This window comes from Gekko japonicus, unplaced genomic scaffold (genome assembly GCF_001447785.1).
Source record: "Gekko japonicus isolate JY-2015 unplaced genomic scaffold, Gekko_japonicus_V1.1 scaffold966, whole genome shotgun sequence".
NCBI classification, from domain to species: domain Eukaryota; kingdom Metazoa; phylum Chordata; class Lepidosauria; order Squamata; family Gekkonidae; genus Gekko; species Gekko japonicus.
The window spans coordinates 125,090-146,918 of NW_015169202.1; the positions used below are offsets into that span (position 1 = coordinate 125,090).

Consider the following 21,829-nt stretch of genomic DNA (forward strand, 5'->3'; position numbering starts at 1 on the left):
ACATTTAATTCATTCTAGGTTCCTCTGGAAAGGAGGATAATTTGTCTGTTTCAGGAGAAATTCTGACAGCTCGATTTGAAGAAGAGGAAAGGTGGAATTCTTTCAAGAAACAGTTTTGCAAGTAAAGTAAGTGTTGGCTCCTGTTGATTCTGATATAACATCTTCATCTTGCATGGGTCCAGGTAAATGGGAAGGCTTTCCAGGGGGCAAAATAACAATACTCTCGACACAGAGTTACATGCCTCTTCCAAGTCACATTAAAACGGGCATTTCCAGAGAGAGCGCACCATGCAAAGACATTTCTGAAGCCTCCACAAGAGGGCACTGCAGAGCCCTCTCACACCAAACTTTGAAGAGCGACCTCACCTCTGCACAGTATCATCCCTTAACCGATTCTGCAATACTGAATGTTTAACTGGCTGGGGGCAGGGCTCCAAGAAGAGAGGCAGGTGGAAGAATAACTTCCATTAAATATTCACTTTGAAGAACAATCATTACAGGTTAATTGAGTCCTGCCTCTGAATGCAAACTCTTCAAATATGAACCTGAAAACCCATAGAGATTCAAAAGCTAACAAGCAGCCTTTATTAGAACAAATGAAGGACCATTAAGGGGATGCTATGAACAACAGAGAAGAATGATAATGATAAATGGACATCATAAATAATAAAGCAAGAACTCGGGAAAGCGGCATGAGAATGTTAAACAGGGGCGGGAAGCACTTTAACAAGTGACCCCTTTCACCTACACTTTTATGCCGCTACAAAAGAAGAAGAAGGACTTGAGAATATATAAAAATAGAGCAATGCTCGCAACCATCAATTCCAATGTTTAAAATTAAACTGTACTGTCTGGAGACGTGCACCCTACCAATGAAACGTTTTAAAGTAGAGGTTAGCAACCGGAAGCTTCAGGGTACAGGTCTGGCGCCCTGAAGAGTCCAAGCTGGTTCCTGAGCTACCGATTCTCAGACAAGTGAAACAAGCAATGAAGGAATAATGAGTGAAAATGTGGCACGGACAGTGTTCCCTCTAAGCGGAGTTAGTGTGAGCTAGCTAACAGTTTTTTAGCCTCCGGGTCACACATTTCTGTCTCAGCTCAGAAAGGATGGCTCCAGAGCAAGCTAATTTACACAGCGGCCAAATCGCTCGCTCGCAACTTTAATGCCAGTAGCTCTCAGAGTAGAATTTTTGCTCACAGGACTCCACAGCTTAGAGGGAGCGTTGGGCATGGGGGCATTCCGCTTCATGACAGGGGGGTGAAACGCTGTATCCGTCCCTGCATCAAAGTGGTCCTCTGGAAGATGTTAGAGACAAATTGAGATTTAAAGGGGGAAAATTAAACATTCCCGCGTCCGTCACTGCTTCCAATGAGCACAACATAATTAAAACCACAAAAGAAACAACAGCGACAGCAGCAACATTCTGTAGAAGCAATGTACAAATCGACTGTTGGGTTTTAGGGCTGTAAAATCTGGATTTTAACATGTAATTTAACTGTTAATATTCTGATATAATCATATGTTGCTTTTATTGTGTATAATAATTGTCGGAAGCTGCCCTGAGCCCTGCTTGTCGGGGAAAGGAGCAGGATATAAGCTGAATAAAACAAATAAATAAACAAATAGCTGTCAGTGGGGAACGGGTCAGCCGCCAGCCTCCTCGAAGTACGGGCATCGTGCCAGGGATATAAGTCGATCCAGCGGCTCTTTCGGTTGGTGGTAATTGTAAATGTGACTCTCCGTGAGCCACGGAGTTAGTATCACTGGTCTAAGGCAGGCACGGAGGGGATCCCACCTCTAACCTACCACCGTAGAATATGGAACCTTTCCCCAGTTTAAGGAGGCTCCAGCTTAAGTGGTTCTCACTTTTGCTCGGTGGAGTGGTAGGAGGGAAGTAGGATCCACTCCTCTGTCACCAACTTCTAGGTTCCTCTACCACAACCAAGGCTGACAAGGTCTCAGGGGGCCAGATGGAGGCAGTCTGTGACAAAGCCAGAGGGGTTCCCAAGGATTATCTATCATGGTAGTTTCCCTTCTGCTTAGAAAACAAAGGAGGAGAGGCTTCTCTGCAAGTGCCAGCCTATGAACCAACTGGAGGCCGCTCCAGCTTGAATTTATGGTTTTGTGGGGCAGGGGTGGGGTGGCCCCAGGCCCTCTGAGGGGTCCAGAGAGACCCAAAGCCACTGCTACCTTTTTGAAGAAGAAGAAGAGAAGAAGAGATTGGATTTATACCCCGCCCTTCACTTGGAGTCTCAGAGCGGCTTACAAACTCCTTTCCCTTCCCCTCCCCACAACAGACACCCTGTGAGGTGGGTGGGGCTGAGAGAGCTCTGACACAAACTGCTCTTTTTCAAGGACAGCTGTGCCAGAGCTTGTGACTGACCCAAGGTCACATCAGCAGCTGCAAGCGGAGGAGTGGGGAATCAAACCTGGTTCTCCCAGATTAGAGTCCGCAAACTTAACCACTACACCAAACTGGCTCCCTAGCCCCCTAGCCGTAATGAGATTTTTAAAAGGCAACACATGATGCCCATAATAACCACTTTCAAAGTTTGCCAAATGCCCTCCAAAATGTGTATTTGAGGCCCAGGCCAAATGGCCCTCCTGCCACCCCACTGGCCCTGGGCAACCCTCCCCCCTCTGTGGTGAAAACCAAATTCGTATTGGTGCTCCGCTGGTAGAGCTCGCTGCATCAGGGTATCCAAAATGGCAACATAACTTCACTCTGGCAACACTGTGGTCTTTTGTTGACTGTGCACGCATCAGTTGCAAGCAGAGGAAATCACAGACCTAATTTTGAGCTCCCCGACCTTCCTATTAAAGTTCATTTCCTTAATGAGAGAAAGCAGAGGCTTTGAGATTCAGAGCAACTTTTAAACACTCTTGGAATGGGCTTAAAGAGTGTGGGATTTCTCTATGCCCTTCCTCCTCCTTGCATTGCTAAATGTTTCCATTGTCTTATGTTTTGATAATGTAAATCAGACCAAACCCTGTGCCAAACAACCCTGGATTAACAAAATGCAAATATTTAACTCTGAAAACTCTTATTAATACTCTATGTTCTCATTGTACATTATTATTTTTTTTACTGAAGTATAAGCAATCCTTTAAGTAATGTTTAATAAATATACAGATATATGCTACAAGACAAGCCATATGGTAGCAATTTAAACAGCAATGTATGTTCTTCGTCTCCAACAGTAGCTATTCAATAGGCACAATCTCTGTTTTTACACCACATGCATTGGATGCAGTGATTTTCTACTTAGTGCTGGAAAATGCCCATTAATTGAATATAATTGGATGTTAAATACTGGCGATCTTACTTTGGTATCTTATGCACCCTTGTGTGTACGAATATCATAAGGGTTTAGCACTGAGACACTGACAACAATAACAGAGATGTGTGACATTTAAATATAGTAAAGTGCTCTCCAGATAGTAAGACGATGCATTTTCAGTAGTTACTATTTCATAAAGGTCGTGAGAGCCACATCTCACAAGAAATGGCAGAAGCTCCGGAACTATTAATACAGGATAGTGTATGTTGGTCTCACCTCCTACATTTTATCTTCACAACCACACTGCAAGTAGGTTATGCTGAGACAGAGTGAGTGGATCAAGGTCATCCAGTGAGCTTCCATGACGGAGTGGGGATTTAGACCTGGCTCAAGTGGTTAAGACGCTGAACTGCAGGCTGTGGAAGGTCAGTAGTTCAGCAGTTCGAGACCCGAGTGTGTCACATGACGGAGTGAGCTCCCATCTCTAGTTCCAGCTCCTGCCAACCTAGCAGTTCGAAAGCAAGAAATTGCAAGTAGATAAATAGGGACCACTTCGGTGGGAAGGTAACAGCGTTCTGTGCGCCTTGTTGTTTAGTCATGCCGGCCACATGACCACGGAAACGTCTTCGGACAGCGCTGGTTCTTCGGCTTTGAAACGGAGATGAGCACCGCAACCCTAGAGTCGGACTCGACTGGCTTTCGAGCAAGGGAACCTTTACCTTTACGTCCCAGATCCTATTCCAGACACTCTAACCACTATCCCAGCATATTCACTAATCAACAGGCTATATTTATGTTTAGGGTAGCCAACTTAAAGACTTTTCAAACCATAGAATCATTTAGTTCAACCCGCTACTCCATGAAGAATTTATTAACCCAGGGGTGTCAGACTCCTTTGTTATGAGGGCCAGATCTGATATAAATGAGACCATGTCGGGCCGGGCCATGTGTGTTGTAAAATGTAATGCCAGGTAGCATAGATATAAAATTTATAAACGACACAGACAAACACAACTAAAGATTTTTTAAAAAACTCAAAAGATGCTTAAATTAGCACTCTTGTAATATTTTGTTTATTTAACAGTCTCTGATAACTGACACCCCTTCATCAAAATCTGGAGAAATGTCTCTGCTGTAGCAATCTTGAGTATGCTGTTCAGGTGTGTATCTGTAAGTTGCAAACCTACTTTTGATTTATTGACATTCATTACAGAAATCTCACGGTCAATGATCTGAGCCTAAGACCCAGGGGAAAACATGAAATGGCTGGGTATTGCGAGCTTTTGTACATAAATTGCTTGTGTGCTGGTTAGGAACATGTGAAGGCATCATGACACAGACTGAGGGCTATGTGTTTGTCTACAAAACTATAGTCTTTCCCAGAGAAATAACTACAACTCCCATGAGGCAGTGCAAGAATACAGAGAAAGCAATGTATAGTGGTCAGGATCAGCCTACCATCTGGGAAGGCTAGGTTCAAAATCCCCATTCTAAAAAGGAAATGTGCTGGGTGAACTTGGTCTGGATACACACTCTCAGCCTAATCCACCTCATTGGCTTGTTGTTATTCCTCATCTAAATAGCTCACATTGCTTTCCTACTGAGAAAGACTGGATGCTTTCCTACTGAGAAAGACCGGATGCTTTCCTACTGAGAAAGACTGGATCTTGAGAGCATTAATACAGTGAAAAAGAGGAGGATAACCCAGTTACACCCAGGAGAGCCCTGGTATAACGAGCCCAACAAAACACACACACACACACACACACACACACTCACTCTCTCTCTCTGTAGAAAGGCAAAAAGCTCATATCTTGAATAAAACTTTGTTGGTCCTATTCTTTGTATCTCTCCCATGCAATTGAGGGAACAGGGCAAAGCTCTTGCTCTTTCCCTCCCTTCCTCTCCAGGGGAGGAGGAGACTCAGCCAATGGAAGGAAGAGAGGCTTTGCTCTGTAGCTCCTGTGTGATTGAGAGAGCCTGGCAAAGCAAGCTGCGATACAGAAGGAAGCAGGGCAGAGTAAGAAGGAAGCACTCCCGGGGGCACTCAAGGAAGTGATGGTCCGCCCTCTTTTGAAAAAAACAACTCTGGATCCGGCTGAATTGGCCAACTATCGGCTGGTTTCCAATTTGCTCTATTTGGGCAAATTAATTGAAAGGGTGGTGGCAATACAGCTATAGGGCTTTCTGGAGGACACTTCCATTCTAGATCCCTTCCAGTCCAGCTTCCACCCGGGACAAGGGACAGAGACAGCACTGGTTGCCCTTACTGACAACCTCTGGAGATATCTGGATTGGGGCAGTTCAGCAGTGCTGTTGTTGTTAGATCTGTCAGCTGCATTGAACACAGTCGACCCTCAGTTGCTGACCCACCGTCTCGCCGACACGGGGATACAGGAGCTTGCCTTGCAATGGCTTGCTTCTTTTCTCCAGGGTCGGGGACAAAGGGTGGTGCTAGGGGAACAGCAGTCCAGGAGACACCCACTTGAGTGTGGTGTGCCTCAGGGAGCAGTGCTTTCCCCGATGTTGTTTTACATCTACATGCGCCCCCTTGCCCAGATTGCCCAGAGGTATGGGCTGAGATGTCACCAGTATGCTCATGACACACAGATCTATCTGATATTGGGTGGCCGGTTGGAGTCCAGTCCGGAAGATCTGGACCGGGCACTGCAAGCCGTGGTTGGCTGCCGGCTGAAACTTAATCCGGCGAAGACAGAGGTCCTGTGCCTGAGTTGGGGTGGTTTGGGGAGGAGGATCCCGCGCCTGACCTTCGACGGGGCACCATTCGTGCTGACGCCGGAGGTTAGGAGTTTGGGAGTGCTCGTGGATCCCTCCTTGACAATGGAGGCCCAGGTGGCAGCCACTGCTAAGTCGGCTTTTTATCATCTTCGGCTGATTCAGCAGTTGGTTCCCTTCCTTGATTGCAACGACCTGGCTACAGTGATCCATGCGATGGTCACCTCAAGATTAGACTACTGTAATGCTCTCTACATGGGGCTGCCCTTGTTGCAAATCCGGGAGCTGCAGCTAGTGCAGAATGCCGTGGCCAGGCTTCTGATGGGTCTCCCTAGATGGGAGCACATCCGACCGGTGCTGAAGGCACTGCACGGGATGCCAATAGCATACCGAATTGGCTTCAAGGTGCTGGTACTCACCCTTAATGCCCTATATGGCCAGGGTCCGGCATACCTGAGGGACCACCTTTCCCCATACATACCCCAGAGAGCACTACAGTCAGGATCACAACATCGACATTATTCCAGGCCCTAAGGATGCCAGGCTCATTGTTACTAAGGCCAGGGCCTTTTCAGTGGCAGCTCCATACTGGTGGAATGAGCTCCCGGAAGAGATCAGGGCCCTGTGGGACCTCTTACAGTTCCACAGGGCCTGCAAGACGGAGCTCTAGCTCTTCCACCAGGCCTTCAACTAGGAACCGCACACCACTACCACCAACTATTACTGCAAGTAACATCTGTGGTAGTGGGTTGGCCCTGCGTGAAGTTCAAGCCATAGCGCTGTGGGAGGCAGGAATACCACTAAAATGGGATTTTAGTATTACATCTTATAGCACGCCACCTTTAATTCACTGAAGGAATGACCACTATTGTGAGCACTTTAACTGTTAATTGTTTACGGTATGATTGTTTTAACTTGTTTTTAAATATTTTATGCTGACTTGGCACGTGCTGCTGATAAATGTGAGCCACCCTGAGTCCATTCGTGGGGAGGGCGGGATACAAATGCAATAAATAAATAAATAAATAAATAAGCAGAAAAGAGCCAGTTGCTCATGGGCCAGATACAAGCCCTGTGGGGGCAGGATCCGGCCCGCAGGACACATGTTTGACACCCCTGTACTATCAGCTGGGGAACAACTGAACTGTGTACAAAAAAAAAATGCTGAAGAAGAGAAAAGGCTTCCTCTGAAGTATTACATTATACTGCTGGCTCAGATGCTGGTAATATCCACATCTAGACTCCAATCCCCACATTTTTGAAAGTCTTTTTTCAATAACTGCTTTGCTTTTAATACAAATCAACCAATTTGGAGAACAGAAATTTCCTGTAACAAATTCAAATGAACAAGTAATTCAGTCCAAATGAAATAAAGTAAGATTTGGAGGCAGTCCAAGTCTGGGAATGCTTAGCAGAGTGGCAAAGGGTAAATAGTCACTGTTCCGCAAGGCTAACGCCAACAGATGATATCAGGTGACTGTAAAATTAATGACAGATCACATTTAATATTATCTTTTCTCCCTATCCGAGCTGCAATCTGTGACATTTCTAAAGTTTAGCCCCTAATGCACTAAGAAGTTCTCCTGCTCCAATAAATTCATTTAAGAGAAGCTTGTGCAAACAAGATTCTTGTTGACTGTGTTTGTAATGGAACACTTTCTAAAATTAATCCAGTCAGCTGGGGCCATAAAAAGCTGATTATCTCATCACAGTGACTGATGCAAGAAGGGATAAAACTACATTTACCAATCACATTATTTTTATTAGGAAGCATTTCGAAGCCGGCTTCATTCTAAAAGAGCCGAGGCTTGTTCCATTCAAGTACAGCATAAATATGTAACCAAAGTTGGATTTGGGTTACTCAGAACCCATAAAATATATACCACAGTATATCATCCTAAATTAAATAAACCAGCTGAGCCCCAAAATAGAAAATAATAAAAGCTTCTATGCAATTAATGTCTCAGCAATTTTAAACATGTATTTTGATACCTGGCATATGCTAATGGAAATTGTTCCATTGAATTCCTCATTTAACATGCAATCCGTTCATAGTCTCTGAATATATAGTCTGGGTTAATACAGCTATGTTCATTTAGCTAAATTCAGTGGATCTAGGCCTGAGACATAGAAACAAACACCAGCGCTTTAAGCAAAGGCCCCCTGGAGAAGATAGGGAGCAAAAACTGCAAAAGACCCTATCATTTATTATTTGCTTATAGTCCGCCTTTCCCACTTGGACCCAAGGTGAATTATACAGAGTGAGTTCATATAATCGGCAGGATGGGACGTTCGATGAACAATGCAACAGGAATTAGGGTTGTAGAACCAACCAGAAGCTTAAAAACAGAACTGAAGCAATGGGTATTAACATATTAAATGACACAAAAATTACACAGGAGGATTCTAGTTTCAGCAAGCTATAACACAGTAGTATAGACCACCGTCCCTCATAATTTATCCAAGTAACTTTGTCAGTCATTTAGTTTAGGGAGACTATTGCCAGCGTAGAAAAGCCCTCTTGAATCATTCAGTTTTGCACAACTTGCAGAAAGCCATCAGAACAGGAGCGTTCCGAACCTTCACAGACAAGTCATTCCACGAGATGGGAGCCACAACAAAGAAGGCCATGTGTACAGGCAGTTGTTGATTTTGCCCATTTGCAGGTTGGCACCTGCAAAATTCCCTGCTCTGATGAGTGAAGCTGTCCTGGTAGAGCATGGGGGGAGAGGCAGCCTCACAGATAACAACAACTTTGTAATCCATGTGGGTGCTTTGGTGTTCCATAGAGCTTTTGGACTTATTTATTTATTTATTTTATTTCACTTATACCCCGCCCTCCCCGCAAGCGGGCTCAGGGCGGCTTACATAGGCACAACTGTGCAATAAAATACAACAGGATTAAAACAGTTAAGGCACCACATGCCTAAACTATAGAAATCAGTCCCAGAAAACATCAAGATTACCCGTTTTGTCTTTGAAATCAACTTGCTGAAATTAACTTGCTGTAATAATGTTTATAAATCTGACAGCCACTGAAAAACCAGGGCTCATGTCCAGAGGCCACTTATTTTAAAACATCAATTATTCCTAAATACATTAATACTATAGCAACTCTCCATTTCCCCTCCTATGTGCTTCCACAAAATAAACTGGATTCTCCTTTTTTTATACCACATGGCTCTATAATAAAAATATCTTATTTCTGAACATTTGATCTTCAGGCTCATGGCCTCAGCTGGCATGGAAAACAGAGATTCTGCCACCTTCTTTTCTTTCGGAGACTTTCCATATTCTGATTAGCTCCCAATTCAGCCTTCTACTCAACATGCCCCAAAGTATTCCCCTGTTAAATCAACCCCAATCCGGTGTAACTCTGTCCATGTTCTGCAGCCAGCAGAAACGCCCTCATCCTGTGTGCCAGATCACTTCAAGCTTTCAATGCTCACCCAAGAACAACATAAATATAAGATAACTGGTTAATATACTCCTGCCAGCTAGCATCATACCAGTTGGTTCGACTGTCTTTGCTCAAATTCAAGACTAGGCTTGCCCCCCTACTCCCCCAGGTATGAGATTAAAATAAGGAGGGGATTGACTTAAATTTGCATAGTTGCAGAAAGGGCTGTCAAGTCACAGCCAACATTTCTAGGCAAGAGATGTCCACAGGTGGTTTGCCACAGCGACCCTGGGCTTCTTCGGGGGTCTCCCATCCAAGTATTAACCAGAGCTGACCCTGCTTAGCTTCCGACATCGGGCTAGCCTGAGCCACCCAGGCCACGGCCCATCCAGGTCAGGGCTAAATTTGCATACAAATTACATTTATGGCCAGTAATAAGAGAGAACTTTGGAACTTTGTGGTAGTATCTTTCTTTTATTTCATTCCAAACACGTGCTAGTGCTCCTCTTATCGTGTGGTGTCCAAAATTGGAGTGTATCTTATCCTTCCCATACCACACATAAGCATGCCGTCCCATACTTAGGTCATGCCCTTCTAAATTCAGAGTTCTTATGTTTTCCAGATTTATCCACTCTTTTAACCAACTAAGTACTGTCGCCTGGTAGTATAGCTTCCAATTGGGTAGCCTGAAGCCTCCTCTTTCTTTCCTATCCTGAAGTGATTTCCATTTAATCCTAGCTCTTTTGGGGTGCCAAATAAACTTTTTAATAATCCTATCCATTTCAGTAAAGAATTTGAGGTTTTTTAATATGGGTATATTTTGGGCTAGAAAGAGAAATTTCGGTAGTATATTCATTTTTATAGTCGCTATTCTGCCCATTAGTGATAGATGTAAGTCTTTCCATCTTTGTAAATCTTTCCTAATGCCTTCCAGCAGTTTATAATAATTATCTTCAATAAGTGTACTATTCCTATTGGATATTGTAATTCCTAAGTATTTAATTTTCTTCACTATCTCTACTTCTGTGGTCTTGTATTTCTTTGATCACACTCGGAGTGCAGTTTTTAGTTATTATTTTAGGTTTTTTTCAAGTTAATTTTTAACCCTGCAATAAGTCCAAATTCCTGGATTGTTTCTAAAAGATATGCCATTGATTCGGACAGGTTTTCCAATATAAACACCATATCGTCCGCAAAGGCCAGTAATTTAAACTCTTCCCCTTTTATTCTAAGCCCTTGTATTTGAACCTTTTTTCTTACTGTATCATTTAATGTTTCAAGAGTAAATATAAAAAGTAAAGGTGAAAGAGGACAACCCTGTCGCTTTCCTTTTCGGATCTCAATATTTGTTGTCATATCTCCATTAATAATCATATTTGCATACTGAGTCTCATATATTGCTCGGATCATTGTAAAGAATTGTGGACCACATTCCCAAATATCCATTTTTTAAAGTATGAATTCCCAGGATACATTGTCGAAGGCCTTTTCTGCGTCTAAAAACATTAAAGCCAATTGTTTCTCCGAATGATGTTCATATTCTATTACATTTAGGATTGTCCGCATATTATGTTTAATTTGCCTTCTTGGTAGAAATCCCGCTTGATCTTGGTGGATTTCCTGTGATAATACTTTCTTCAATCTTGTCGCCAAAATATTTGCATAGATCTTATAATCAGCATTTAAGAGAGAGATGGGTCTATAATTTTTAATATCCTTACAATCTGTGTCTGTTTTATGTATTAAGGTAATTACCGCTTGGTGCCATGAATTCGGTAATTTACCCGTTGTCCCTATATCCTGAAGCAGTTCTTTGTATGGCAAGCTAATTTGTTCTTCAAATATTTGATATAGCTCTGTAGGTAAACCATCTGGGCCTGATGCTTTTTTCTTCTTCTGATTTTTTATTGCTTCCACAATTTCACACATTGAAATCCTTTCATTCAATGTGTTTCTATATGTTTCTTCCAGTTTTTATGAGTGTTTTCTTGGAGGTATTTGATTATCCGGTCTTCCTTTTGTGTTGTTTGCTTATATAAATTTTTATAAATTTTTTCTACAATTTCTTTTATATCCTGTAGTCCATATTTTAATTCTCCTTTTTCATTTTTTAAAGCGGTAATTATATTTTTCCCTCTTTCCTTTCTCAGTTTGTACGCTAACCATCTTGAACGTTACACCATCCTCTCATAAACGCTTTAAATGCATCCCAGACTATTCCAATGGATATCCCCTGTTGTATGTTCCTTTAAAAAATGTCTTGAATTTCTATTTTTGTATTGTTTCTAAACTCACGCTCTCTTAACAGATCTGTGTTCATTCTCCATTGTGATTTTTTCTGAACTTCTCTAAGGAAAAGTTGTACCGGGTTATGATCAGCAAATGTTTTAGGTAAAATTTCAGCTTCCAGAATTTCACGGGCCCAGGATATTGAAATCCACGCCATGTCAATTCTCGACCAGGAGTTATGTCTGGCTGAGTAGTACGTAAAATCCTTCGTCTTCATATTTCTAACTCTCCAAATGTCTACTAAATTATGTTCTTCTACTATCTCCAAAAAGGTTTTTGGTAACATTTGGCCAGTTTTCTTTTTCTTTTGCAATGCTCTTCTATCAATTTCTGGGTCAAAAACAGCATTAAAATCACCTATAATACCTACATTTTCAAACTGTTGGCCATTTAGCATTTTGTATAGAGTTTTATAGAAAGGTTCTTGGTTTTGAATAGGGGCATATATATTAATTATCAAACTCTCTTTTTCCTGTCTTCTTATTTTAATTGCCACTGTCACGGCTCAGGTGGGGTGTCACCTGACGTTGCCACCACTCTGGATTTAGGTTCCCTTGAGAAGTCCCAGAGTACCCTCCCAAGACCTTCAGACCTCCCTTTAGGCAGAATAACAGGCGTGAGGACCAGGCAGAGTAAAACAAGGAAAAGGTTTCTTTTATAGGAGGTCAAAACAACAAGGTACAGAATAATAACAGTAAGTGGGTGAAAAGAAAAGAAATCAAATGCCCTAACCAGTGTTCCCTCTAAGCTGAGTTAGTGTGAGCTAGCTCACAGTTTTTTAGCCTCCGGCTCACACAGTTTCGTCCTAGCTCAGGACGGATGGCTCCAGTGCATACTAATTTAGGCAGTAACCAAATTGCTCGCTCACAACCTTAATGCCAGTCGCTCACAAAGTAGAATTTTTGCTCACAAGACTCCACAGCTTAGAGGGAACATTGGCCCTAACACGTCTAAATATACTGTCCCTAGCTCACTATCTCAAGTGGCCTTATACTACTCACCCCTCCCTCAGGATGAGGGTTTTCCCCCTGCAGCAGCCTTCTTTCTGGCTCTGCCCTCTGGAAGCTCTTCCTGCTGCTCCAGAACTTTTATTTCCAGCCCTCCTCTTTTCTTATTGGTCCATTTTGGCTCCAAAACCTCCCAGGGGCTTCTGGGAGTTGTAGGCCCAGCCTCAACTACTGCTAGCCAGGCTCTTGGGCCTAGTAGGCCTCTACTGGCATAGCCCAGATCTTGACAGCCACTATTTTGCCATCACTTGTAGTTAATACTAATTCGGGAGCGAGGTATTATTTAACATATATTACTACACCATTTTTCTTTTTAGAGTCTGCAGCTATACATTCTTTTCCTAATTTCTTGTATACTAGATGTTTTTCATCGCCTTTTTTTGATATGGGCTTCCTGAAGACACACTACATCTGTTTTCTGTTTTGAAATTTGGTGAAAGATCTTCCTTCTTTTCTGTGGGCTGTTCAGCCTGCTAACATTTGTTACAATTTTAAAAGGTTTTTTGTTTATCTTAGGCCCCAGTCACACTGGGGGAAATAGGTGCGGCCAAAGTGCGGCTTTTTTGAGCCGCAACAAAAGAGACGTGCGGCGGCGGGATCAGACAGATCCCCCCCAGCTGCCGCACAGGTCCTCCCCGGCACGATTAGATGCCGGGAGGAAGCCACGGACCGGAGAGCGAGGCCAGCCCGCTGCGCATAAGTGTGCATGTGCAGTTCGGCAGGACCTCGCATGCTGCGGGAGAGACGGGCGCACCAGTGATCAGACGCCTGTCCCTGCAGCGGATTTTCAGGTAGGTAGTCGTGTTTTCTAGGGGTTTTTTTTAAGCGCAGTTTTGCCCAGAAGGGACGGATCGGGGACGGGTGGGCACTGCTTCCCAGATGTTGCGGTGTGATTGTGCCCACTTGATGCACCCCCGATCCGTCCCTCTCGCATGGCAAATCCTCCCATGTGACCGGGGCCATAGTTACTTTTTAGTATGTTGAAATTTGCTCTTGTATTGGAATCTCCTCAATATGTGAGATGGATTTATTTTTGTATTTCTTTTCCCTTTTCTTTTATCTGTATTCGCTGTCTTTTTCTCTTGTTCTTGTTCCATTTTTTCTTCCTCTGTATCTACTTCCAGTACTTCTTCTTCCTCCTCTTCCTCCTCTTCTTTCTGCCACCCTAAATCCTCACCATATTGTTCCAGAACATTTTCTATTTTGAAAGTAGATTCAATCCTTTGTCTTCTGCCGTTATAGTTAAATAATACCCTTTCTGGGATTAACCATCTGTAGGTAATTTGATGTTTCCTCAGAAGATTCGTTAAGATTCCATAGCTTTGCCTCTTTTCTCTGATCCGCCAAGGTACTTCCTTCAAGAAGTTGATCTCAGCTCCTTGTATTATAACTTTCTTTTCACTCGCTGCTTTCAGTATTTTTTCTTTCATCTCTCTTTTGTAGAATTTTATGTGTTTCCCTTGGTTTTTTGTTTTTCCTTGCATACGCAGAGTTTCGATATATAGCCTCTACTTCCAGTTGATCTGCTAAATTTTCGGTCACCACTTCTTTTAGGTCTTTTTCTAAATTTTCTGGAATATTTTGACACCTTATTATCAACACCGCCTTCTCCATCTCTATATGTATCAGCGATTCTTCTATTTTATCATTTTTAAGTTTCAGTTCTTGGACCTCCTACTCCAACTCATTAATCTTCGCGATCCGGCGAACATGGCGGTAATCCGGCATCAAGCAACGAGCAACCCAGGTGGAGATTGGTCCAGGAGACGTGGCAATGTGACGACGTGGCGCGGTCGGAGCCAATAGGACGGAGGCCAGTTGCTACAGCCGTCGCATAGTCGCGTGATGTGAGAACTACTCCAGAAGGAGTCGCTATGGGAAAAAGACCTCCGCTGAGACACCGTCGCCTTGAAACGGAAAGACCCCACCACGGAATAAAAAGAGCCGAAAGACCAACAAAGAAAAACCCTGCTGCGGGTGCCTGGTAGGCATCCATCCTCCCCTTGCACTCTGGCCCTAGTTAGGATGGTTTAAATGTTCTCTGTAAACCGCTCCGAGCCCTTGGGAAGGAGCGGTATATAAGCTGAAAGTGTAATGTAATGTAAAGCTACAATGCTCCAGTCTCGGCAACGGGGAAACAAAAGAAGAAAAATTATTGCTGCAACTTAGTTACTTCCGAGGTACCTGCTATGTTATTCTATTTCTTGCCTTTAAGCCTCCTCTTCCTGTTTATATAAGATTTATATTTCTACAGCCGTTTCTAAGAAGAGTATTATTTCCTTTCTCTTATTATTATGGGCGTTGTCTTAAAACCAGCCTCCTCTGTATTTCCCCCCTATAGAGCTACTGGTAATGTAACGTAATGAAACATTTCACTTAGCTTCGGTAGTGCATATTTCGGCGTCCTTCATTCTCAGACTCTGTCAGTTTTCCTTGGTCCCACTAGTGCTCGGCGTTGGTGTCAAGCCTCCTATAGTTCTCCGCTTCAGGGTCTGCTGTAGACTTCCAAGAGTTGTGCTTTCCCCCTTGAAAGTTGGCAAAAGTCCCCCCTGCCTTTGTCCTCTCTTCGTGAGAACAGTTGAGGCGCTGAATTCGCCTGAAAGAAACTATAAGTTTGGCTGTTGTGTGGAGCAGTCTCCACACACAACCTTCCTCGTGGGACCGGAACCGTTTGTTCATCTTACTTCTCTGTTACTTCAAAGTTTGGAAAGTTCAGCTTTACTATACTAGAAACACCATTTTTACTTATAGCCTACTTTTCTTCTCAATGGGGAACCCAAAGTGGCTACAACATTGACCTTCCCTCCTCCATTTTATCTGATCCTAACAACCCTGTGAAGTAGGTCAGGCTGAGAGGGGGGGCTGGTCCACGGTCACCCCTAGAACTTCCACCGCAGGGTTAAGAGTCAAACCTCATTCTCCCAGATCCAAGTTCAACACTCTCCACTACATCAACATGAACAAAAATATCGAATATTTAGATAGCATCACACAGTTGTACGTAAGCCTTCACCTCATCACCTGGCACAAGCAAAAGCTGCTTCCAGGAGACTGGACAGAAACCAAGTTCAACACTCTCCACTACATCAACGTGAACAAAAATACCGAATATTTAGATAGCATCACACAGTCGTACATAAGCCTTCACCTCATCACCTCATCACCTGGCACAAGCAAAAGCTGCTTCCAGGAGACTGGACAGAAACACTTTTACAAAACATTTTTACTTTTATTCCATCAGTGTGCCATGAATGCCCAAATAAACAGTGTAACCACTTCAGCAGGTTACCTAACACATTTCGACTGACAACCAGTGCCTCTTGATGTACTTCCAAAGTTGCACTAACATTAACCTCGCTGCACTGGCACCACCCATGTTAAATTAACCCCTGCATCTTTTCTGTGTTAATAATGTAATTCGTACACAATTCTTCTTGACTAGTTATTAATATGACCAAGGAGCACTCAGTGTTCTAGTGGGAGTTTTCTGGGATTTGGCTCTCTTCCTACTGAGTGGCCATCTATATGATCTTTGCCAAAGGAACGTGCCAACTAACGGCCTGAACTCTGCAAACCTTGTGCAGAATTACTCCAGTCTAAACCCACTGAAATCAATGCACTGGACTGCATCGTAACTACCTCTGCACAGGACTGCATAGCCCTCTGTCCACTTCTTACCCGAGATGTAGCCCCACGAACACAGTGCAATTTACTTCCAAGTAGACAAGCCTAGGAATGTGCAGCAGAGACTCCCTACCCCTGAAGCCCTGTTCCCATAAACTGGATTCAAGTTTACAGAGAATTATTTCTGCAAAGCTTTACATTCAAATAAGGAGATCCCAGCCTGTCGCAGAACAAACACTCACCACTGGTAGATAAATGCCAAGGGGGCGTCCTTTCACAAGAGTCTGACATTCATATCTGCCAATTTTCTTTTGCAATGGCTTTAATTTTATATCAACTGATTTATGAGAGCGTGCAGTTAGCACAGTAGTAGTGACATTTACTTCTTCCTCCCTTGCTATAAAGCAGCCTTCTCGTGAGCTAATAATTTTCTGAGCCACTAAATAAAGAGCTTTTAGAGAGAGCTCCTTTTAAAAATAGTTCTCTTAAGTTAATTATAATGTTCTTCATGTATTGAAGAATACACACAGTTGCATAAGCCAAAAGCAACACTGAAACCCCAAGGAGCAACGCATGTGCAAGCTAAGTTTCAACGGCTCCTTCACCGTGTCAGTTCCCGGAGCCAACCTAGCTGCTGTTAAGCTTTGTTTGTTTGTTTGTTTTTTTTAAACGGATTGCCCCTTCAGCAGTGAGAAGTACTGCTGGAGGAAAGACAAAGGAAATTCCAGTTGAACAGCTGGGAATTTCACCACGTGCAATATCATTGGGGGGGGGCACAGTAAGAACCATTAGGAAACCAACACTACTTGATTTCCCATCTCACGACAGGGCATACTCCCTGGCAAGATGTAACAAGAAGTACTGCTGGAGCAAAGACAAAGGAAATTCCAGTTGAACAGCTGGGAATTTCACCACGTGCAATATCATTGGGGGGGGGCACAGTAAGAACCATTAGGAAACCAACACTACTTGATTTCCCATCTCACGACAGGGCATACTCCCTGGCAAGATGTAACAAGAAGTACTGCTGGAGCAAAGACAAAGGAAATTCCAGTTGAACAGCTGGGAATTTCACCACGTGCAATATCATTGGGGGGGGGCACAGTAAGAACCATTAGGAAACCAACACTACTTGATTTCCCATCTCACGACAGGGCATACTCCCTGGCAAGATGTAACAAGAAGTACTGCTGGAGCAAAGACAAAGGAAATTCCAGTTGAACAGCTGGGAATTTCACCACGTGCAATATCATTGGGGGGGGGCACAGTAAGAACCATTAGGAAACCAACACTACTTGATTTCCCATCTCACGACAGGGCATACTCCCTGGCAAGATGTAACAAGAAGTACTGCTGGAGCAAAGACAAAGGAAATTCCAGTTGAACAGCTGGGAATTTCACCACGTGCAATATCATTGGGGGGGGGCACAGTAAGAACCATTAGGAAACCAACACTACTTGATTTCCCATCTCACGACAGGGCATACTCCCTGGCAAGATGTAACAAGAAGTACTGCTGGAGCAAAGACAAAGGAAATTCCAGTTGAACAGCTGGGAATTTCACCACGTGCAATATCATTGGGGGGGGGCACAGTAAGAACCATTAGGAAACCAACACTACTTGATTTCCCATCTCACGACAGGGCATACTCCCTGGCAAGATGTAACAAGAAGTACTGCTGGAGCAAAGACAAAGGAAATTCCAGTTGAACAGCTGGGAATTTCACCACGTGCAATATCATTGGGGGGGGGCACAGTAAGAACCATTAGGAAACCAACACTACTTGATTTCCCATCTCACGACAGGGCATACTCCCTGGCAAGATGTAACAAGAAGTACTGCTGGAGCAAAGACAAAGGAAATTCCAGTTGAACAGCTGGGAATTTCACCACGTGCAATATCATTGGGGGGGGGCACAGTAAGAACCATTAGGAAACCAACACTACTTGATTTCCCATCTCACGACAGGGCATACTCCCTGGCAAGATGTAACAAGAAGTACTGCTGGAGCAAAGACAAAGGAAATTCCAGTTGAACAGCTGGGAATTTCACCACGTGCAATATCATTGGGGGGGGGCACAGTAAGAACCATTAGGAAACCAACACTACTTGATTTCCCATCTCACGACAGGGCATACTCCCTGGCAAGATGTAACAAGAAGTACTGCTGGAGCAAAGACAAAGGAAATTCCAGTTGAACAGCTGGGAATTTCACCACGGGAATGAGCAGCAAGGCTCACAGCCTTAAGCTGGAGGAATTAGGCGGAAAGATGGGAAGGGGACAGAAGACTCTGGGCAATCGTTCCCAGCACTGGCTCAGACAGGGGGCTCTCAAGTTGCCCACCCCCATTTGGCCAGCTGTATGTCAGCCAGGTATGCATTGGGGGGGGGGGGGTATAGTCAGGCGGAAAGATGGGGAGGGGATAGAAGACTCTGGGCAATCGTTCTCAGCACTGGCTCAAACAGGGGGCTCTCAAGTTGCCCACCCCCATTTGGCCAGCTGTATGTCAGCCAGGTATGCATTATGGGGGGTGGTGGGGCCAGCAGACCAGAGAGTCAGGCTCCAATTTGGTCCGCACTGCATGTTTAGAAAGAAGGTAGAGGGAGGGAGGGAGGCTGGGTATTTGGAGCACTCTACCCACAAAACCCATTGCCACCACCCATGCTTTTGTATTTTAGTTCTTCCGTTGGTTTGCTATGGCTGCAGGGGGCTGCGGGTTAACAGGGCCAGAAAGGAATTTTACCCTCGGTGCTGCTGATTAGCCAATAGGCCTTGGGGTTTTTTGCCTTCCCCGTAGTAAAAGAATGTTTGCTCGTACTATTGAATGGGCATAACTGTCGCAACTGGCTGTTGGCATTTCAGCATTGGTTACAAGAGACCATACAGGGTGCGTAGGGGAGGGCCTTCTGCGTGGCCCTAAAAGGAAGGTCCCCTTAAGGGGTGTTGGGGGTGAGAGGCATGACAGCCACCTTTGGGGCTGACTTGCCGATCATACCCCCAAGAGGATGGTAGTGGATTTCCACTGCTTCTGCCCTAAGGCTGGCTCTCTTTCCATGGTTACTTCTAAAAGGTGGGTCGGGAGATGGGGGGGGGGGCTCGCTGTCAGCAGTCGGGCTTTCAGCGGCACCCAGTGTTCTGGCTTATTCTGTGCCAAGACCAGAGGAACCTATAATTGATAATGTTGCAGACTGGTTTTCTCCCAGTCCAGTATGTGTGGCATTCTTTTCTCCCTCTCCTTCCAAGTCCCTACTCTGGACACAACACATAAAGCGAGAGTGGGCTGCCGGAAGATCTTTACTGTGACTAACAAATCTTTTAAATCTTAGAATTCCAGTTCTTATTCACTCGGTCTCACAAAGAAAGTATCTGCATATATACAGACTGTTCTGATGCACTTTGCTGTGGCAAAAGGAGTTGTCCACATCTGTTAAGGATATTACAAATTAGCTGATTGTAATTAGGTCTGAATTAGAGAGTGAAGTTACAACAATGATGAACCAACCAGCCTATCTCCCAAATAAGTTATGCATAAATGAGCCACAGCAAGCTGATACCCGTATTTTGTAAATCCAAAGACAAGTCGGTTAGAAAAAGCCATCTTTACACAGTGTGTATCTTAAATATATGAAGCAAAGAGGTTATTCACCATTATAAAGGTGTCAGATTAAAAATCCCAGCTGTACACCTTGAACCCTCTAGTCATTTTTATTTTTATTTACAGAATTTATATCCAGCCTTTCTGCCCCCACGTGAGTCACTAAATGGCTAACAAATTAAAACATACAAAATAAAATCACATTTCAAAACTATTTAAGAGCAATCCCTCCCCAACAGCGAAACATACTTCGTTAACCCAATTAAAACAGGTAAAACACATACGAAGACTTTAAAAACAATTAAAACACAGGTTAGGAGGGAGGGAATCACTAAGGAAATGCCAAGCGAAACAAAAAAGCCTTCATCCACTGGCAGAAGACGACAACAGAAGGGGACAGACAAACCTCCCTAGGGAGAGAGCTCCAGAGCTTTGGTACCACAACAGAGAAGAGCCTCTCCCAGATTGCTACCCACTTGATCGAAGCAGTTATCTGAAGCAGGGCCTCCGGGTATGACTGTTGTGGTTGGGCAGGTTCATAAGGACGTAGGCAGTCCTTCAGGTATATGGTCCCAAACCATATAGGGCTTTGAAGGTCAATACCAACACCTTGAATTGTGCCCAGAATAAATTGGGAGGAATAAATTGCCTTCGACAACAAATTGGGAGTAAGTTTAGATGGGCCAAGACTGGACTGACACAGTTCCTATGACCCACTTCAGTCAACATCCTAGCTGAAGCCTTCTGCACCAATCGAAGTTTCAGAACACTTCTAAAGGGCAGCCCCACCTACAGCGCGGGGCAGTAATCTAATCTAGATATAACCAGGGCGCACACCGCAGTGGCCAGCTCTTTTCTGGCCAGGAAAAGCCACAGCTGCCTAACCAGTCGAAACTGGTAAAGGCGCTCCTGGCCACAGCTGCCAGCAGCTTATCCAGTGGCAGGACCAGGTCCAAGAACACTCCCAGACTACTGAACCGTTTCTTCAAGGGGAGTGCAACCCCATCCAAAACACCTTAAATCCTTGGTCAGACCTTCTGTCCACTGGTAGCACTTTCACCTTGCCAGGATTGAGCTTCAGTTCATCAGCCTTCATCCACCTTCAAAACCGGCACCAGTCCAGAGTTTCCACAGCCTCCCCGGGATCAGTTGAAAGCAGAAGACAACCCCAGCCCACATCTCCCAATGACCTCACCCAGCCATTTCGTCTAGGTGTTAAAGAGCAGAGGGGAAAAGATGGAACCTTGAGGGACCCCACAGGCCAAGAGGCTAAGCAGCAGTTGACCAATACCACCTTCTGAAACCTACACTCCAGGCAGGACCGGAACCACTGCAGAATGGTGCCTCCCCATCCCAGTCCAGGTAGGCAGTCCAGAAGGATATTATGATCAACAGTATTGAAAGCTGCTGAGAACGCCAGGAGAATTAACAGTCGCACTCCCTCTGTTCATCTGCTGGAACCCTTTTCACTTTACCAAGGGGTACACCAAACAAAAGAAAGGACTCAGAAGAGCAGGGAAATTATCATAAGCATGGAATTTGGTTCCACTTAACAAACAGCTTACAGTAATAGGACTTTTTCTGTTAGACAGCAATCCACAGAGTGCGTCTGCTTAGCAAAAATTCTCATTGATTTCTGCAAAATCTAGCCCAGCGGGCATCCACTCCCTGGTTCCACTGCGATTAACAATGCAGGAGCTTGCAGCAAAGACAGAGTTTGCAACCAAGGGAGAAGGAGGTGGACTGGGGGGTGGTGGCGGCGACAGCAGCGGCAGCTTGTGTTCAGTGAAAATGAGGGTGACGGGGATGGTTGGCAGAATTTTAGATGACCAGTAGCAGCACATGAAAAAGAGGTGTATATGGCAGGGAGTTGGATCTGCCAAGGAGCGCTCAG

General features: G+C 44.3%; 1 protein-coding gene across 1 annotated transcript in view; it reads right to left on the minus strand.

Moving 5' to 3' along the window:
• LOC107114752 (chromosome unknown open reading frame, human C10orf107) overlaps positions 1–21,829 on the minus strand; it is a 117,496-nt gene that overhangs the window by 70,351 nt on the left and 25,316 nt on the right. The gene's annotated exons all lie outside the window — the stretch shown is intronic.